Source organism: Pleurodeles waltl, chromosome 1_2, assembly GCF_031143425.1.
Source record: "Pleurodeles waltl isolate 20211129_DDA chromosome 1_2, aPleWal1.hap1.20221129, whole genome shotgun sequence".
Lineage (NCBI taxonomy): Eukaryota > Metazoa > Chordata > Amphibia > Caudata > Salamandridae > Pleurodeles > Pleurodeles waltl.
In genome coordinates, this window is record NC_090437.1 from 1221189350 (window position 1) to 1221208845 (window position 19496).

At 46.1% G+C, this 19496-nt stretch overlaps 1 protein-coding gene across 2 annotated transcripts in view; it reads left to right on the forward strand.

Annotated features, from left to right (window-relative positions):
- The window catches only part of CTBP1 (C-terminal binding protein 1), a 1451962-nt gene that overhangs the window by 303203 nt on the left and 1129263 nt on the right, over positions 1–19496 (forward strand). The gene's annotated exons all lie outside the window — the stretch shown is intronic.

The following is a 19496-nucleotide window of genomic DNA, read 5'->3' on the forward strand; positions in this document are numbered from 1 at the left end:
GTGGAAAACTGGTGTGTGCGTCGATTTCTCCTCAGCACACACGGACTTGCGTCGTTATTTTCCACGCGGGGAGTCGGGCGTCGTTTTCCGGCGCGCGGACAGTCTCTTACTGTGGTTTGCGAGGAGTACCAGATGTCCCGGGTCTGTGCGTGGATTTTCCTGCTTGTTTTCCGGCTGCGCGTCGTTCTGCGGGGCTGCGCGTTGAAGTTTCGATCTCACGGCAGGCGTCGCGTCGATTTCTCCTGCGGAGTCGGGCGGTGTTGTCCTTGCGAGGCCGTGCGTCAAAGTTTTGATCTCACGGCAGGCGTCGAGTCGATTTCTCCTGCGGAGTCGGGCGGCGTTGTCCTTGCGAGGCCGTGCGTCACAGTTTTGATCTCACGGCAGGCGTCGCGTCGATTTCTCCCGGGAAGTCGGGCGGCGTTGTCCTTGTGAGGCCGTGCGTCAAAGTTTCGGTCGTCCCGAAGACGTTGCGTCGATCAGCGTCGGTGTGCGGCGTTTTTCTTGCCGCGGAACAAGCTGTGCGTCGAAAAGTTCGGCGCACGGAGCGTCCAAGAGGAAGAGAGAAGTCTTTTTGGTCCTGAGACTTCAGGGAACAGGAGGCAAGCTCTATCCAAGCCCTTGGAGAGCACTTTTACAGCCAGACAAGAGTTCAGCAAGGCAGCAGGCCAACAGCAAGGCAGCAGTCCTTTGTAGAAAAGCAGACAGGTGAGTCCTTTGAGCAGCCAGGCAGTTCTTCTTGGCAGGATGCAGTTTCTGGTTCAGGTTTCTTCTCCAGCAAGTGTCTGATGAGGTAGGGCAGAGGCCCTGTTTTATACTAAGTTGTGCCTTTGAAGTGGGGGTGACTTCAAAGAGAGTCTAAGAAATGCACCAAGCCCCCTTTCAGTTCAATCCTGTCTGCCAGAGTCCCGGTAGGTGGTGTGGCAGTCCTTTGTGTGAGGGCAGGCCCTCCACCCTCCCAGCCCAGGAAGACCCATTCAGAATGCAGATGTATGCAAGTGAGGCTGAGTACCCTGTGTTTGGGGTGTGTCTGAGTGAATGCACAAGGAGCTGTCAACTAAACCTAGCCAGACGTGGATTGAAGGGCACAACAAGATTTAAGTGCAAAGAAATCCTCACTTTCTAAAAGTGGCATTTCTAGAATAGTAATATTAAATCTGACTTCACCAGTCAGCAGGATTTTATATTACCATTCTGGCCATACTAAATATGACCTTCCTGCTCCTTTCAGATCAGCAGCTGCCACTTCAAAAATGTATGAGAGCAGTCCCAATGTTAGCCTATGAAGGGAGCAGGCCTCACAGTAGTGTAAAAACGAATTTAGGAGTTTTACACTACCAGGACATATAACCACACAAGTACATGTCCTACCTTTTACCCACACAGCACCCTGCTCTAGGGGTTACCTAGGGCACACATTAGGGGTGACTTATGTATAGAAAAAGGGGAGTTCTAGGCTTGGCAAGTACCTTTAAATGCCAAGTCGAAGTGGCAGTGAAACTGCACACACAGGCCTTGCAATGGCAGGCCTGAGACAAGGTTAAGGGGCTACTGAGGGGGGTGGCACAACCAGTGCTGCAGGCCCACTAGTAGCATTTAATCTACCTGCCCTAGGCACATGTAGTGCACTCTACCAGGGACTTACAAGTAAATTAAATAGTCAATCATGGATAAACCAATCAGTAGTACAATTTACACAGAGAGCATATGCACTTTAGCACTGGTTAGCAGTGGTAAAGTGCCCAGAGGTCAAAAGCCAACAACAACAGGTCAGAAAAAATAGGAGGAAGGAGGCAAAAAGTTTGGGGATGTCCCCGTCAAAAAGCCAGGTCCAACATGACCCCCTACCAGCCTAAAGCCAGGGGAGAACAATCACTATCCTGATGTACTTCCCTGTTTGAGGCGACAGAACAAGGACCCAGGCCCACAACAGCAGGGGCATGCTCCAGTTCTTCGCCTTCCTGACTCCAATTGGATAACTCTGTCCATACTCTCAGGGCCCACTAAGCCAACCCATGGGGAACCTTTCTCCTTACCTGCGGATCCCATCTGTGCAGCACCTAACCTTACTTTGCTCACAGATGTATCCCAGGGGCAGGATAGTACCACCATGACCAACACAGTGGTGTTGCCCACTCTACCCCCGGGGTGGGACGCTTGTCCCCTCCCCAGGGATAACTCTGTCCACCCGGACAGCAAGCCACAGTGATTACTGACAGCTGCCAGGGATGAGAGCCAGGCCCCAGGCCTCTCAAAGCTCTCCAACCACTGTGGCTGTGGAGAGTGGGGGGCGGTAGCCCCAGGTGCTGGGCACCCTTTAACCACTCTCCCCTTCACCAGGTCAGGGATGACAGCCTGAACCTGGTCCTCCCCTCTGGGGCTCTGTACCCTCCCTCCTGGAGCGGTACCCCCAGAGTCCAACATGGTCAGGGTGCTTACAGAAGTCGCCCTGTACCATTCCTTCACCAGTGCAGGGCTGTTAACCTGCAACTGGCCCTCCAACCTGGGGTCTGTACCTTCAGGTTGGACTAGGGCCCGGGGTGAGGCTTCCCTCCCCTGCCCTCCCTTCTGGGGTCCAGCACCCTCCAACTAGGAGTGGCCTCCTCAGAAGACCACATGGTAGGGGCACTGTTATCAGTAGCCCCTCCCTCCAGGTCCGGGGGGACACCCTGAACCTGGTCTTCCAGCCCAGGGTCTGTACCCTCAGACTGGATCACTGCCTGGCAAACCAGGACTTCCTGGGAGGCACACCTACCCCCCACCAGGTCAGAGTTTAACCTCTGCACCTGACCATTCAACTCAGAGTCACCACCCTGAAGTTGAACAATTGCCTGGCACGCCAGGACTTCCTGGAGGGCACACTGACCCTCCACCAGGTCAGAGTTTAACCTCTGAACCTGGTTCTCCAACCTAGGGTCACCACTCTGAGGTTGGGCGACTGCCTGGCACACCAGGACTTTCTGGGAGGCACACCTACCTCCCACCAGGTCAGTGGTTAACCTCTGAACCTGGTTCTCCAACCCAGGGTCACCACCCTGAGGTTGAACAATTGCCTGGCACGCCAGGACTTTCTGGGGGGCACACCTACCCCCCACCAGGTCAGAGTTTAACCTCTGAACCCGGTTATCCAACCCAGGGTCACCACCCTGAGGTTGGGCAATTGCCTGGCACGCCAGGACTTCCTGGGGGCACACCTACCCCCCACCAGGTCAGAGTTTAACCTCTGAACCTGGTCATCCAACCCAGAGTCAACACCCTGAGGTTGGACAATTGCCTGGCACAGCAGGACTTCTTGGGAGGCACACCTACCTCCCACCAAGTCAGAGTTTAACCTCTGAACCTGGGTATCCAACCCAGAGTCACCACCCTGAGGTTGAACAATTGCCTGGCACGCCAGGACTTCTTGGGAGGCACACCTACCTCCCACCAGGTCAGAGTTTAACCTCTGAACCTGGGTATCCATCCCAGAGTCACCACCCTGAGGTTGGCCAACTGCCTGGCACACCAGGACTTTCTGGGAGGCACGTTTACCTCCCACCAGGTCAGAGGATAACCTCTGAACCTGGTTCTCCAATCCAGGGTCACCACCCTGAGGTTGAACAATTGCCTGGCACGCCAGGACTTTCTGGGGGGCACACCTACCCCCCACCAGGTCAGAGTTTAACCTCTGAACCCGGTTATCCAACCCAGAGTCAGCACTCTGAGGTTGGACCACTGCCTGGTACACCAGGACTTTCTGGGGGGCACACCTACCCCCCAACAGGGCAGAGTTTATCCCCTGAACCTGGTTAGCCAACCCAGAGTCACCACCCTGAAGTTGAACCATTGCCTGGCAGGCCAGGACTTTCAGGGAGGCACACCTACCTCCCACCAGGTCAGAGTTTAACCTCTGAGCCTGGTTCCCCAACCCAGGGTCACCACCCTGAGGTTGGGCAATTGCCTGGCACAGCAGGACTTCTTGGGAGGCACATCTACCTCCCACCAGGTCAGAGTTTAACCTCTGAACCTGGGTATCCAACCCAGAGTCACCACCCTGAGGTTGAATCTTTGCCTGGCACGCCAGGACTTCCTGGGGGGCACTCTCACCCCCCACAAGGGACATACCGTCCCCAAGGGTCACACAAGAGTCTGGTTGGCGCAGGTCTCCCGACCTCTGCCCATCCGGCAGAGTCTGGGTTTCCCCCAAACCAGAAACGGTTTCACCTGGGTCATTCCTGGGGGGCTCTGCTCTCAGAGCTGTCCCCTGGCTCTCAAGGTCCTCCACTGGGGTCTGCAACCCCCTCTCAACCCTATGTCTGGACTTCTGCACCCCCTCACTAGGAGGGGTACTGCCAGACACCAGAACTGTTGGGATGCTGGCTACAGTCACCCCCCCAAGTTCTTCTGACACTGCAGGGCTTCCCTCAAAAGGTGGCCCTACGGTACAGGCTAGGCTTCCCTCCTGGTGTTCCCTCATGGAACCCTCTAGGACCTGGGACCTACCTGGGACACTACAATCCTTTCCCACCTCACTCGGTTGGGAACCACCTAGACCACTCCCTTCAGGAGCACCCCCAAATGCCTCTTCAGACTCTCTGGTACTCACCCAGAAGTCTGCTTCCATTGTAAGTTCCCTGGGGTCAGAGAACTCACACTCCACCTGGTGTTGGCGTAGCTCTGGAAAATAGGGACCAGACATATGCTCTCCAGCAATTACATCATTCTGCCCTTCACATGTATTAACCACAGTACCCTTCACCCAACCACCCAGTAACTCAACCTTGGAAAAGCACTCTACTTCACCCTCCTGAGACTGGTGAGACAGTATCTGTCTGTCCCTGACACTCAACCCATACTCTTCTGGGATGTCTCTACACTCTATATCCAGGACGTCCACCAGGGGGAACCCTTTTCTCTGTCACTTTCTGCTAGAGTCAGTAAAGTGTCCCTCCCCCCAGTAGGAATATGACTCCCTGTGCCAGTTCCCCAATCCTTCTCAGGGACCCTGTGCATAACGGGAACTACCTCATACCCTTGAACTGCCTGGGGTGTGTCAACTCCCTTCTTCAAGTTGGGCACCAAATCTCTGGGCTTGTGCCCTTCTTCAGCAGTACTAGATGCAAGATTTTTGCTGCCACCATCTGAACTGGACTCAGCCCTTCCGGCCTCCAGTTTCAGCTCTTTACAGCTCAGCTCTTGAGCTGCAATCTTTTCTTCTTCCAGGGCTAAGAGTCTTTTTGCCTCAACCTCTGCAAGATACTCCTCTAATTGTTGCTCCTGTCGCCTTTGACCTCGGAGCCATTCATCTATTTCTGGGTCACTGTCCAACTCTGAGTAGTCTTCCTCCTCATCTGAGTAGTCTTCCTCCTCATGTGCGTAGTCCTCCTCCTCATCTGAGGGGTACTTAGTCATTTGGTTTTTTGCTGCCTCTCTCTCTGCCCATCTTTCCTCCCCCCAGACTATGTAGTGATGGAGCATCTCCGCCTTAGTAGATCTCCTTGCTACAGGAAGGCCCCATTTTCTGCAAAGCTTCCTTAGGTCAGCCTTAGTGAGGTGGTCAGTACGAACAAAGAATGAGTAGGTACACAATCCCATTCTGATAAGATCTTATCAGCAAAAACCAAAATTCAAAGTCCAAAATATCAATAGTATATCCAGGAGGACATCAGAGAACCAACAGCCCAAAAAAAATGAAATATCAAGTTGACCTTCAACTGTGGGTAGGTAGTGAAATACTTAGCTATTGTATGTCACTGCACAAACACAAGTCCTATCCTCACCGCTGATCACCAATGTTAGAAATGGGGTTTTTGGTTGGCAGTCAGGTTGCCCTCTGTCCAAGCAAGAACCCTCACTCTAGTCAGGGTAAGTCACACACAATCCAAAATCAGCCTGTGCTCACCCTCCGGTAGCTTGGCACGAGCAGTCAGGCTTAACTTAGAAGGCAATGTGTAAAGCATTTGTGCAATAAATCATACAACACCATAGCATAACACCACAAAAATACACCACACAGTGTTTAGAAAAATATATAATATTTATCTGGGTATCTTCAGGTCAAAAACGATCAAAGTTGCAATACGAATTTGTAAAGATATCACTGAAAAGTGATAGAGAGTGTCTTAAGTCTTTAGAAAGTAAACAAAGTCTCTTTCAAACACAAAGTACCTGGTTTCTGGTGGAAAATCTTCTCAGAGGGCCACAGGAGAAGAGGTGCGTGGAAAACTGGTGTGTGCGTCGATTTCTCCTCAGCACACACGGACTTGCGTCGTTATTTTCCACGCGGGGAGTCGGGCGTCGTTTTCCGGCGCGCGGACAGTCTCTTACTGTGGTTTGCGGGGAGTACCAGATGTCCCGGGTCTGTGCGTGGATTTTCCTGCTTGTTTTCCGGCTGCGCGTCGTTCTGCGGGGCTGCGCGTCGAAGTTTCGATCTCACGGCAGGCGTTGCGTCGATTTCTCCTGCGGAGTCGGGCGGTGTTGTCCTTGCGAGGCCGTGCGTCAAAGTTTTGATCTCACGGCAGGAGTCGCGTCGATTTCTCCTGCGGAGTCGGGCGGCGTTGTCCTTGCGAGGCCGTGCGTCACAGTTTTGATCTCACGGCAGGCGTCGCGTCGATTTCTCCCGGGAAGTCGGGCGGCGTTGTCCTTGCGAGGCCGTGCGTCAAAGTTTCGGTCGTCCCGAAGACGTTGCGTCGATCAGCGGCAGTGTGCAGCGTTTTTCTTGCCGCGGAACAAGCTGTGCGTCGAAAAGTTCGGCGCACGGAGCGTCCAAGAGGAAGAGAGAAGTCTTTTTGGTCCTGAGACTTCAGGGAACAGGAGGCAAGCTCTATCCAAGCCCTTGGAGAGCACTTTTACAGCCAGACAAGAGTTCAGCAAGGCAGCAGGCCAACAGCAAGGCAGCAGTCCTTTGTAGAAAAGCAGACAGGTGAGTCCTTTGAGCAGCCAGGCAGTTCTTCTTGGCAGTATGCAGTTTCTGGTTCAGGTTTCTTCTCCAGCAAGTGTCTGATGAGGTAGGGCAGAGGCCCTGTTTTATACTAAGTTGTGCCTTTGAAGTGGGGGTGACTTCAAAGAGAGTCTAAGAAATGCACCAAGCCCCCTTTCAGTTCAATCCTGTCTGCCAGAGTCCCAGTAGGGGGTGTGGCAGTCCTTTGTGTGAGGGCAGGCCCTCCACCCTCCCAGCCCAGGAAGACCCATTCAAAATGCAGATGTATGCAAGTGAGGCTGAGTACCCTGTGTTTGGGGTGTGTCTGAGTGAATGCACAAGGAGCTGTCAACTAAACCTAGCCAGACGTGGATTGAAGGGCACAACAAGATTTTAGTGCAAAGAAATGCTCACTTTCTAAAAGTGGCATTTCTAGAATAGTAATATTAAATCCGACTTCACCAGTCAGCAGGATTTTATATTACCATTCTGGCCATACTAAATATGACCTTCCTGCTCCTTTCAGATCAGTAGCTGCCACTTCAACAATGTATGAGAGCAGCCCCAATGTTAGCCTATGAAGGGAGCAGGCCTCACAGTAGTGTAAAAACGAATTTAGGAGTTTTACACTACCAGGACATATAACCACACAAGTACATGTCCTACCTTTTACCCACACAGCACCCTGCTCTAGGGGTTACCTAGGGTACACATTAGGGGTGACTTATGTATAGAAAAAGGGGAGTTCTAGGCTTGGCAAGTACCTTTAAATGCCAAGTCGAAGTGGCAGTGAAACTGCACACACAGGCCTTGCAATGGCAGGCCTGAGACAAGGTTAAGGGGCTACTGAGGGGGGTGGCACAACCAGTGCTGCAGGCCCACTAGTAGCATTTAATCTACCTGCCCTAGGCACATGTAGTGCACTCTACCAGGGACTTACAAGTAATTAAATAGTCAATCATGGATAAACCAATCAGTAGTACAATTTACACAGAGAGCATATGCACTTTAGCACTGGTTAGCAGTGGTAAAGTGCCCAGAGGTCAAAAGCCAACAACAACAGGTCAGAAAAAATAGGAGGAAGGAGGCTAAAAGTTTGGGGTTGTCCCCGTCAAAAAGCCAGGTCCAACAGTGACTATCTACATTTTTTTTAATGGCAAGTAATTAAAATTACCTTACATTAATCCAACCCTCGCCGGGCACGGCCTTCAGCAAGGTGTGGTGAGGCTTGGCCACATTGGATAAATGCGGTGTATTCCTGCCCTTTACTTCTGACGCAGGGCAGCGCAGCAAAGTGACTTGCTGCGCTGCCCTGCACCACAAAACCCATAAATATGGGCAGAGATGTATAGTTGAGTATATATTTGGGTCCTGACTGCCTTCCCTCTGTGATCTTGGCTCCATTCATGATAAATATGGAATCCCCTTGTATCAATACATGATACAGGATTTTCTTAACAACTGGCAATACTTAAACTTTTTAAAAGCCTCCAAGAACCATGGTGGAACATGTCTGCTAATTTTATCTTTTTGAAAATAGTCCTTGGGCGAAAGTTTTGTTATGCAAGGGCGAACTCATATAGTTCCCGCTAATTAGTATACGCGTATTTCACATAATTTTGTGTTTCACTAGTTTCAGATTTTTGTGTAATTTGCCCGTGCTTGAGACTGCTTGATGGAAACTACCTTGCTGTAACTATGAAACTTGTTGTTGCTCTTAGCCACAAAGCTAAAGCAATGTTCACAGAAATGTTTTTTATAAACTGTCTGGAAATTACATTGAGCAAGTATTCCACTGACTTGTGAACATGACATCCTACTGTGAGCACAATATTGATGCTCACACTGAGCAAGCATAAACTTGATATTATGTGTAATTTTCGGGAAATTTCATGTGCTAAAAATGATGTGATTTCTCCCACACCATAGCAAAAATTAGGGATTACAAAATGTGTATACATCCTCATAGCCTCTAATTAGTGCACATATTAAAACATAGCTTCTAATGGCTAGTTGTTTCTTTCCTCTGCCTACTTCTAAAGGTCGCAGTTGCAGTTCCAGTTTAAAGCTGATTTTCGGTCCTGCCCCAGTTGAACGGCAATTGTGCTTGCCAATTATTAACAATAACTTCGAGGTTATTGTGTTTTGTATTTAGTCTCAGTGGTGGTTGGAGAGATATATTCGCTACCACAATGGGATATCGTTGTTCTCTTGAGTCATATTAATGTATGGCTGTGGCAGGAGTGGGATTTTGTGAATGCATACACTCTCATTACTTATGCAAGTATATGGGTTCCGTTAGGCAGAATATGTTGTGTAAGACCAGAGCTGTTGACTTTGGAACTAGGGAACCAGTTTCTACTTCGGTTCACCGTCCTATGATTCTAGGCAAATCACTTAGGCCCTCATTTCGAGGCTGGCGGTCATGAAATCGCCAGCCTCGCCATGGCGGTCCTACTGCTGCGGAGCTGGCGGTAAGGACCACCACATTACGAGTTGTGAGCCAACCCTCCACAATGCCGCCTGGCCCACCGGCGGTGAGCACCTCCAAACCGGCGGCAGGCCCCAGCCTGCTGTCCGGATTATAAGCATGCAAACCGTCAGGCTTTTTGTGGCGGTCACCCCGCCACGATAACCCTGGCAGTCATGCACCCGGCGACAGGAATCTTCATTCCTGTCGCCGGCACACATATACACACATGACCGCACACATGCACACATCCCCCTCCACCCGTGTACACACCCACACACCCCCACACCCCTTCACGCATGCATGCATACACATACACACCCATTCAGCATACGCATACATGCACTCAGACACACCCACTCACTCACATTCATCAGCACAGACACCCCCAGTCACGCGCACATATACGCTCACATTCAACACCCCCCTCCGCAAGATGCACACACGCACCCAAACACACAGACCCCTTTTCCCCCCTCCCTTCGGACGTCCACTTACCTCCTCAGTCGAGGCGTCCGGGAGGGGATGGGTCCTGGCGGTCTTCCCTCGCCGCCACCTCCACGCCAGCAGGACTCCGCCAAGCCGCATTACGCCTTGTAATACGGTGGGCGAGTCCTACTGGTGTAGCGGTGCCCGTAATGTAACTAGTGGTCATGTAAAGAGCTCCAAAACCTTTGGTTGGAATTTTTGCTACGGAACTACAGAAAAAAATCTGAGTGCAAAAATGGCACAAGGATCGTCTTGAATGCAGATGTATGTTGTACCCATGTCATAGCATGATTTAACTCTTCAAAATTAAACAGCATGCCTGTAGTAGTGACTTTTGGTAACAACAGCTTTACATTTACAAGTACATTGTAATATTCTTGCCAAGGTCCAAAAAATGTACTAAGGTTTTTATTTGTGTAAACAGTACTAATTGTCATAATCAGACTAATGCTTTGTGATCATATATTTAATTTGCATTTTTACATCATTTTAATAGTGTGAAATGTAGGAGGGGGCAAGACTTACATTTTCTGAACAACCACTGTGCCATATCATGGCAGATTCCATACACGATCAGCAGTGCATGAGGGAGCTTAAGGGGCAATGGAAAGGGAGAGCAGTGTGGATTGTTAGAGGAACTTAACAATACAACATTTAGTAAACTAACCAACATTTTTAAAGCACCTGAATCCAACTATTTACTAGAGTATACATTTATTAGTGCGGGGTGAAACAGCCCCAAACACCACCCTTCCCAAAGCTATGCCCCCTGCTCTGGACATTGTAGAGCTTCACAATGAATGAGTATCAATTACATAATGCAACAGACCCAAGCAAATACAAAAGACATGCACAAGTGTCCTGTAGTAGACATGAGAGTGAAACTAGCATCCACCAATCGAGACACACAGACAGGAGTAACGAAGAAGCAACACTATGAAGGGGTCTATAATAGACTATTTGTCCTTAACCTGTGGTCTAGGGACCCCTGGGAGCTTGACGACCCTACCAGACAATCTGTGGACTGCCTGTAAAGTGAAATAATACTAGCAGAATCATAAAGTGTATAGAAATAAAGAAGCAAAATGTAAAATTGGCAATTTTGAAACATTCTGTAAATGTGAAGGGATTTGAAATTGGAGGCTAAAAATGTTAATGGCATTCTCAGATTGATTTGGGGGAGCGATTCAAATGCATTAAGCAGAATATAGAAATACAACTGACTTTAGAAAAACTCCAACCTTCCCATTAAAATTAAAATGTTGATTATTTTTATATTTGTTTGTAAATCAAGTAAATTATTTCATCATATGTGTACTTGTCTTATGGATGTTTGTTTCTGTGTTGTTTTGCAGTTTAAATCATCAAAATTGCTTAGGCCGGGGTCCCCGAATTCCAGTAATGGTTAAGGAGGGAGGGGTCTTCAGATGTCAGAAGTTAGGTACCAATGTAATCGACAGATATTTCAGGGTAAGCAATCATGACATAGATATCTGAAGTCAAGAACGTTTTCTCTAGCACAGTAAAAATGTCTTTTAAAGGGCAAGATTCTTAGCTCTTTTATAATTGTAGCAAAACGGAGAAAAGTGTGTGTAGCCATAGAAAATTAATTCCAGATTCTTGTCGAGCTGCCAGAGAAGGATCGAGTCGTAGACTTTTGAATGCTGGAGGCTCAAACAGAAGAGTGTCTTCACAACACGAGTATAGTTGGGCATCAGAAATTATTGTTTTTTGTCCAAATAGGGGGGTGTAGGCGTGTGTAAGGCTTTGTGTGTGATGCAGTCTTTCTTAAGTTGAGCTCTAGCTGTTAGAGGCTTGCAGGGGTAAAACCGTTACATCTCGTGAATCCAGAAACAAAGCACACTGCCCTTTGTAACACAGATCTAAGGAGTACAAGATGTCCTTTTGGTAGGTGCAAAGAGGAGCAAATTAAGCTAGAGTAAATGAGCACACGTACCACGGTCTTTAAATCTTCTTCAGGATTAAACTGCTTGGTACTTCAAAGCAAACTGAGTTTGTAGCATGCATTCCTAGCCATGGCATTTCAGACTGTAGTTTGAGCCTGTTCCTTAGGATGATCCCTAATGTTTTACATTATCTACAATCAAGGCTTTACAGGTCAGGAGGCTACAGGAATTTATCCTTGATCGTTAGGTTGGAATTATTGGGGGAGACTTACAAAATCTCTGTTTTTAAGGGATTAAGTTTTAAATGGTAGTTAGTCACTAATCTTTGGGTATTCTCTAAGTTGAAAGGAGAAAGGTAATATTTGAAGTCAAGATTTTGAAATATAACTGTGAATTGGCAGCATGTCAGTGTTCGAGGAGGCTTGAGGAACCTTTTGTTGCAGACCAAGGGCCTCATTATGAGTGTGGCAATCACAAGTCCACTTTCTGCCAGCCTTTTCATGGCGGGGTCCCTGCCATTAAAAGACTGGTGGAAAGCCAGTGCTGGGGGCCACAGGGGGGCCCCCAGCACTGCTCATCCTACGGGCAGTGCTGGGGCCCCCCCTGGCAGCACCCCCGGAATGCACACTGTCTGCACTGCCAACAGTGCGCATTCCGGGGGTGCTGGTGCACCACTGCACTGGCCTCGGCTCCCTTAAGGGAGTGGCAGAAACGTTGTAGTACGATGTTTCTGCTGGTCAGCCTGGTGGAAACATCGTAATAAGACTGGGGGAAGGCCACCGGCATGACGGCAACCTCCACCCTCCTGCTTTTACCGTCAGATGATTCTGACCGCCAAAGTCGTAATGAGGCCCTAATGCTGGAAGATAATTTATGTATATTAACCGATTGGGACAGACTTGACAAATATTCCACAATTCTGAATCAGGAGTAGTAAAATTAGCATCTGGAATTTTGCTCTGTCTGATTCAGAGTGGGTAGGTTTTTCCACACTCCGTTATTCTGGTTGTGGGAGAACCATATTCTATGTTTTTCAGCCGGTACTTCTGTCTGGAAAATTCACATATGGCTTGGGCTGCAGAAGCAGCCAAACCTCATTCTCCATTTTCTTTTGGCAGGAGAAGCATTTACAGAGGAGCATACATTGCTCCCCTCCTGCCAGAAAAAACCTTCCCTTTTCAACCCCATACTGTCCACGCCCCGTACCACTGTACCTGCACACAAGTCCCTGCATTAATTTTCCTCCTTCCTAGAGCAGGTGGTAAATGTGTGTGTTAAAACCCCATGAAATTGGGAATTTTGTGTGATTCTATGACCTGAAAAGTCAGTCCCATACGGTAATTTTCCACTACATTAGGTTTTAATCATAATCAAACAGGCCATTTGCAGATTTAAGACACTTTAACAATGAAATTGCATGGGGGTACAGGGATGTGGAATTCCTATCGCCGGATGCCCGGGACATCTTGTTTGGGGTCAAGGGCAACAAGTTTTTATGTTTACTTTGTCCTTGGGACAAGTAGGCCCAACCCCCTGCAGCACAAACCCTTTGGCTGCCTGTTTACAGAGAGTTGAACTCTCTGCAGTTGAGGTAATGTGTTTCCAAAGGATAATGCTGTTCGAACTTGTATTTATGGTTCATTATTTGAAAGCCTTCATTATTAGGGTGCGTGCTGTAAATAAATGTTTTAAGGTCACACTTCACTACTGACGTTGGTTCCAGTACAAAAAAAAAAACGTGTACACACATGTTTGAAAAGTTTAGGCTAAGAGGCTAAGTATAATGCTCCCAGAATGCTCTCTGATTATATGCAAATGAAGTGTCATTTAGTAAAATGTGTTGATGCATGCTAGTATTTCCCAAAAATATTTCTAATGGAAAATCAGTGTAACCATTTTCAACACGATTATGGGAAGCATGAAAATAAACAAACACTGACAAAGCCAACTGATCTGACATATTTTTTTAAGTCTTTTAGTTTCATCAATGCGTGTCTTGTTTTGACATGGCTTTTGTAACACTTTATTGTTGTGGGAGCTACCAGGCCCTCAACATTGTAACAAACATTGGCAAAACCCCCCCAAAAAGTTTTTGAACTCTTAAAGCACACGTTGCCACCAGCGGCATAACAAAGGCCCCGCAGCCGCCCTCCAGGGAGCCCCGTCAGCACAGCACCTGCCCTGAGTGAGTCTGGAGAGGGGGCTCCTCCATGTTCTTTGCAAAGGGGCACCCTCCAGTTTCGTTACGTCACTGATTGCCACTGTAGTTCCTGACACTGAACAAAACTACTTTGTGTAGCAATATGCTCCTTGTGGAAGAGCAGAATGCGATCACTCACAGTAAAGCCAGCCGAAAGAGAGAGAAATAGAAGTTTAATAAAAACAAAATGTCTTTGTTAACACCAGACCTAATTAGGGACCAAGACCCACGTGTAGGTAGCTTTTTGCATGTCGCATACTGCGACTTTCGCTGTTTGCGACGTGCAAAAAGCACATTGCGATGCACAAACCCAGTTTTGCGATTCAGTAACCTGGTTACCGAATCACAAAACGGGTTTGCGACTCGCAATTAGTAAGGGGTGTTCCCTTCCTAATTGCAACTCGCAGTGCAATGTAGGATTGTTTTGTGACCGCGAACGCGGGCGCAAACCAATCGCAGTTTGCACCCATTTCAAATGGGTGCTAACACTTTCGCAAAAGGGAAGGGATCCCCATGGGACCCCTTTCCCATTGTGAATGTCACTGTAAACATTTTTTCAGAGCAGGCAGTGGTCCTGTGGTCCACTGCCTGCTCTGAAAAAATGAAACGAAAACGTTTCATTTTTCGTTTTTGTTATGCATCTCGTTTTCCTTTAAGGAAAACGGGCTGCATTACAAAAAAAACTGCTTTATTGAAAAGCAGTCACAGACATGGTGGTCTGCTGTCTCCAGCAGGCCACCATTCGTGAGGGGGTCGCAAATTGCGACCCACCTCATGATTATTCATGATGTGGGCATTTGCGAAGCCCTTGCGAATCACAGATGGTGTCAAGGACACCATCCTACATTCGGATTTGCGACTCGCAATTTGCAGGTCACAAATCTGAACCTACCTACTTGTGGCCCCAAATTCTTAAAGAAAGTCACAAAAGTGCACCCATGGTATATGTCGTACCCCTATAAAATATTTGTAAACTGTATTTTAGCGTGGGTAAATACGATGTGTAGATTTGCTCATGTGAAAATCTATTGAGCATTTGCAAGTTCATTTTCCCTCCAGCCACTTTCTTCCCAACCCTGGAAGAAGTTCTAATTCTGCCATTGTCAGGAGTAAATGTCCAACCTTTCTTATTATGGGAAAATATTAGAGAGAAGCTGGTAAAAATCTTTAAAACATGCAGGTTAGTAGGTTTGCAGACTCAAAGGCATTCCAGCCCTGGAACTATTGCTTACTGCTTCCTCCAGCCCCAGTATGCAGATCTGCAGAAAGGTGGCAAAATAAGGAAATTGCTACAGTAGGGATTGAAACTCCAAGTATTCAAGCCCTACTATGGTAGTAGCCCTGGCATAATCAGAGGGGCTATTAATTGCTGCCATAATTTGTCGCCACACTACATGGCACCAAAGGGACAAGTAGATCTTTTTACAGGACAAGTAGATTTGAGAAGCAACCTGTCCCCTGGACAAGTAGATATTTTAATAAATTCCACACCCCTGGGGTATAATGTGACTCCAGTATGGTGCAACTTGTTATCAGACTTTCTGAGGTAAACCAGCATCAATGAGCATTATATCTTTAAGAATATTATTGAGAGGGGTATGGTTGACAGTATCAAAAGCAGCTGATATATCTAGAAGTATGAATAGGCAAGAGGTTCCCTGAGTAAATAAAGTTGAGTGCGTCAACAACCTGTATAATAGCTCTCTTCATGGTACATGATCTATTTTATAAAACTGTTTGAGATGTTGACTTACAAGTGAGGATTAAAAACTATTTTTGGAAGGAATTTCATTTGTTTGAAAGGAAAAATACTATGTTTCCAAGCATCTACAACTTAGACCCATATATTAATTGTCAGATTTTCGGATTTGGCAAGTCCTAGATTAAACTAGCCATTTAGTAAGTGACTTACTGTCTCTAGTTTCTTATCGCTGCTGGGCTCTTTTGTGTCTCTGAGGTGCCAGTCAGTGTGCAGTTATTTACTTTCTTCTGCCTCATAGCCGATAGTATGTGCTGAGCTACATAAGCAGAGCTGTATGTTTTTCTAGGGATGTTCTTTGTATTTTACTTGAGGGGCAAGAGATGTAGTTTTGTATGTGTATTTGCATGTGTAGGAAGCATGCCCATCTGCTACCTCCGATAAACCTTTGCTATAAGAGACAACTACACTACTAGTTCTGTCTCTGCCGCAACAGTGTTGTGTAAGAGAAGCTTATACTCTTCCCTTTACTTTGTATGGGGAATAAAGATTGCTGTTGTCTGTGTATCCCATGTTTCTGGTCATGTGTGGTCATGCGTAGTTAGTGAGTTATGGAATGTAGGATATGAAGAAACACTCAGACACATGCACACATACACAAACATACTCTCTTTCTCACTCTCACTCTTTCTCTCTCTCTCTTTGTCTATTTCCAGAATATATATTCTTATTGTTAAGTGTGACTGTCCACAGAAAAGGCATATGTTGTTTCTTTAATAACGTTTGTGCCGTTCCAGAAATCTGCAACAAACTTTTAAAAAAAGTCACTCACTTTCGCTCCTTCATGGAAATTTTCACTCTGATCTGTCAAGAAGGAGGCGAGAAAAAGGGGGTTCCAAAACATCTATTTCCCATTTTAATTGACATTGGAAACTTTGCTCTCCAATACAGAAAAAATAGCTGAACGGAATTACACCAAATTAGGTAGAAAGTTAGACATTTATTCAGAAATATGCTTCTAGTTTTTTTGGGTAAATCTGTTCATCAAATTTTGAGAAATGTAGTTTTCAAGGGTGCTCGGCTGGGCATGAATGGGCTAATCTAAAAAGGTTAGTGATATCTGGATCGTACATTCGTCTATGCACGTATGCACACATGCAGTTTTGGAAGCATGCTAAATGTGCCAGCAAATAGCACTCTTACATCACAGCAAACAGGGAACGGAGCTATGCTGTTGGATTTGGATTTGCAAAGGCAAGAATAATTCATAGATACAAGCTCATATCTATTTATTATTCTTGCCTTCGCAAATCCAAATTCAACAGCATCGCTCCATTCCCTGCTCGCTGTGATGTGAGCATGCTATTTGTTGGCACATTAAGGGGGAACCTACGCCTAAAAGAGGAAAGGATGTGGGTTTTTTGGCGCAGCTATATTGTATGCTGTGATGGAGTTAGTAAATCAACTTACAATTTAGTCTTCTAATGTTTATGATGAATGAAATCCTTGGACATATAGATTCGCTAGATGACCTGAGATAATATCAACATAAAAGGGATTGTTGCTTCTAAGAAATCTAAGTGATGAGCTTTCTCTAGACTTACGGCCCGAAAGAAGCAGGTTTTTCTGTGAAAAAAGTGTTGGCTGCTAAGATCGAAGTTTGAAGCCTGTATCATGTAAAGTTGGAACAATTTGCTACTTGTAATTGTGATAATACGTTATGTGTGCCTGTATTATGGATTTGAATATTTTGATACATGGATTTTATCTTCAGAAACTATGCTAAATAAACTGTCCTTTTTAGATATTTTGGTTTGGCAATTCTGCTGATATCCAGTCTAAGTATATTTCTGTTGGTACCTCCCTAAAATTAATTTAATGGAGCACTTTCAAAGTTGTGTGTGTGTGTGTGTTTATAAATTGTATAAACTGCTTACATGTTTATGTAGAGAGAGATATAAATGGAAAAAGATATATCACAAAAAGCAAAAATAATTGAAGAGAAGTTAAGGGAGGTCTGAATATATAGAAAAGTAAATTTCCATAAAACGGAATAAATGATTCCATGATATACTGCCATATAAGGCAGTCATCATCTTCTGTATAGCAATGCAAAGTTAAGCAATTAAATTCTTCCTCTGTAATCTATTAAAGTCCATCACAATTCAGGCCTTGCCCACTCGCTATTGCGAGTCATATTTTATTTTTCAATTTATTTTATTTCACGATTTGGAACTCCAAAGAGGCCCACATGTACACTCATTATTTAATCAAAAAGTAAAAAAATTGAAAAATCCCTAGCAAATATATACTAGCTTATCTTAAATACTATACATGAAAGCAGGAAAATGTAAAACAATTTTATCTTTTCACTTCTATATAATCAAGTTGCAACCCATCACTTATCAGTTAAAATAACATGCAATATTTACATAAAAGGACGAGGCATAAATATGAGGTCAAGCTATTTTTAGGACCTATTCACCCTTTTTGGTGAGTTGACAAAGAACAGTTGTGCATCGGGTGCACCAGCACCCTTCGTGCAAATCGACAGTGATTTGCGCAACAGGGCTGGCCTGGGGGCCCCGCACTGCCCGTGCAAAGTGCATGGGCAGTGCATGGGCCCCCGGCACCCTATACCCGCCAGCATTTACACGGTGAATCCGCCATGTAAACACCAGCATAGAGAGGGGTCGTAATCCCCAGGGCAGCGCTGCTTGCAGCGCTACCCTGGTGGTTTAGGACCGCCGGCATCGCTATGCCGTCTGGCGGCCGAAAAGTGGTGGTGCCGGCAGTCTGACCGTGGCGCTTTCGCATCTGTGACCCTGGCGGTCTGGTGACTACCAGGGTTATAATGAGGCCCACAGTCTATTTAATCAAACAAAAGAAGTTTTTTTGTACAGCAGAAATGCTAAGCTCACATATTTGAAGGTACACTCATATGTGAGAAAGAAGAAAAAGGCGACTCTGTAAACTAAAATATGTGCCTAGGATCACAAAGTTTGAGACCCATGCACGGGTCAAGTACATTACAGTTAGGTCAAGTAGATTATTCAAGTTACTCGACCTGCAGGTCTAGTAACATTTTTATAATTTTTCGAGGCCTGCAAATAGCATAATTTCCTGTACTGTAATGCTGGATGAAATAATGGTAGAGCTTTTTTAATGCAAGGTAAAGAAGTAGGAACACTCGTCCACTGTGAATTATTTCAGTATAAAGTAATGTGAGTACTAATCTGTAATTTAACACATGGTGACTTAATCAGAGATATTGTATATCTTGTTATCTAATGCAAGGTAGAGCAAATAAATCGTATGTATTCTAGTTTAGATCAAGGTTATCGAAATCTCTTTCTGTAATATAATGTAGAGTGAAACAAAGTAACTTCCTGTAAAGTCCAAAATACTCACTGTAATGGAGTCTCATGATGTTATGCAGAGTAAATAAGACACCTTTATTTCTGTGATGCTATACATACCATAACATGCACATTTGTAAAGTGTATGTTCACCCCTTGGGGCATCTTAACGCTGAGTAACATGTTTATTGTTACCCAACTCAAGGGTACTCATATTATCGTCTTCGAAAGGGTGAATGAACAAACTGTAATACTCAGAACAATCTTCTGTTATGTAATGCAGGATGACATAAGTAGTTAATTGCCATTGGTAATCTAATGCATTATAAAGTAGTCAGTGTAATCTTCTTCTTTAAACTAATAAATCATGCAATGGCATATTTAGCATTATGAGGAATATTTTCCCTCTTGCAGCTTATATTGTGAAGGAGTCGGCAGTGTGAAAACAGACACAGAGCTGACTGACCCACTGGTAGA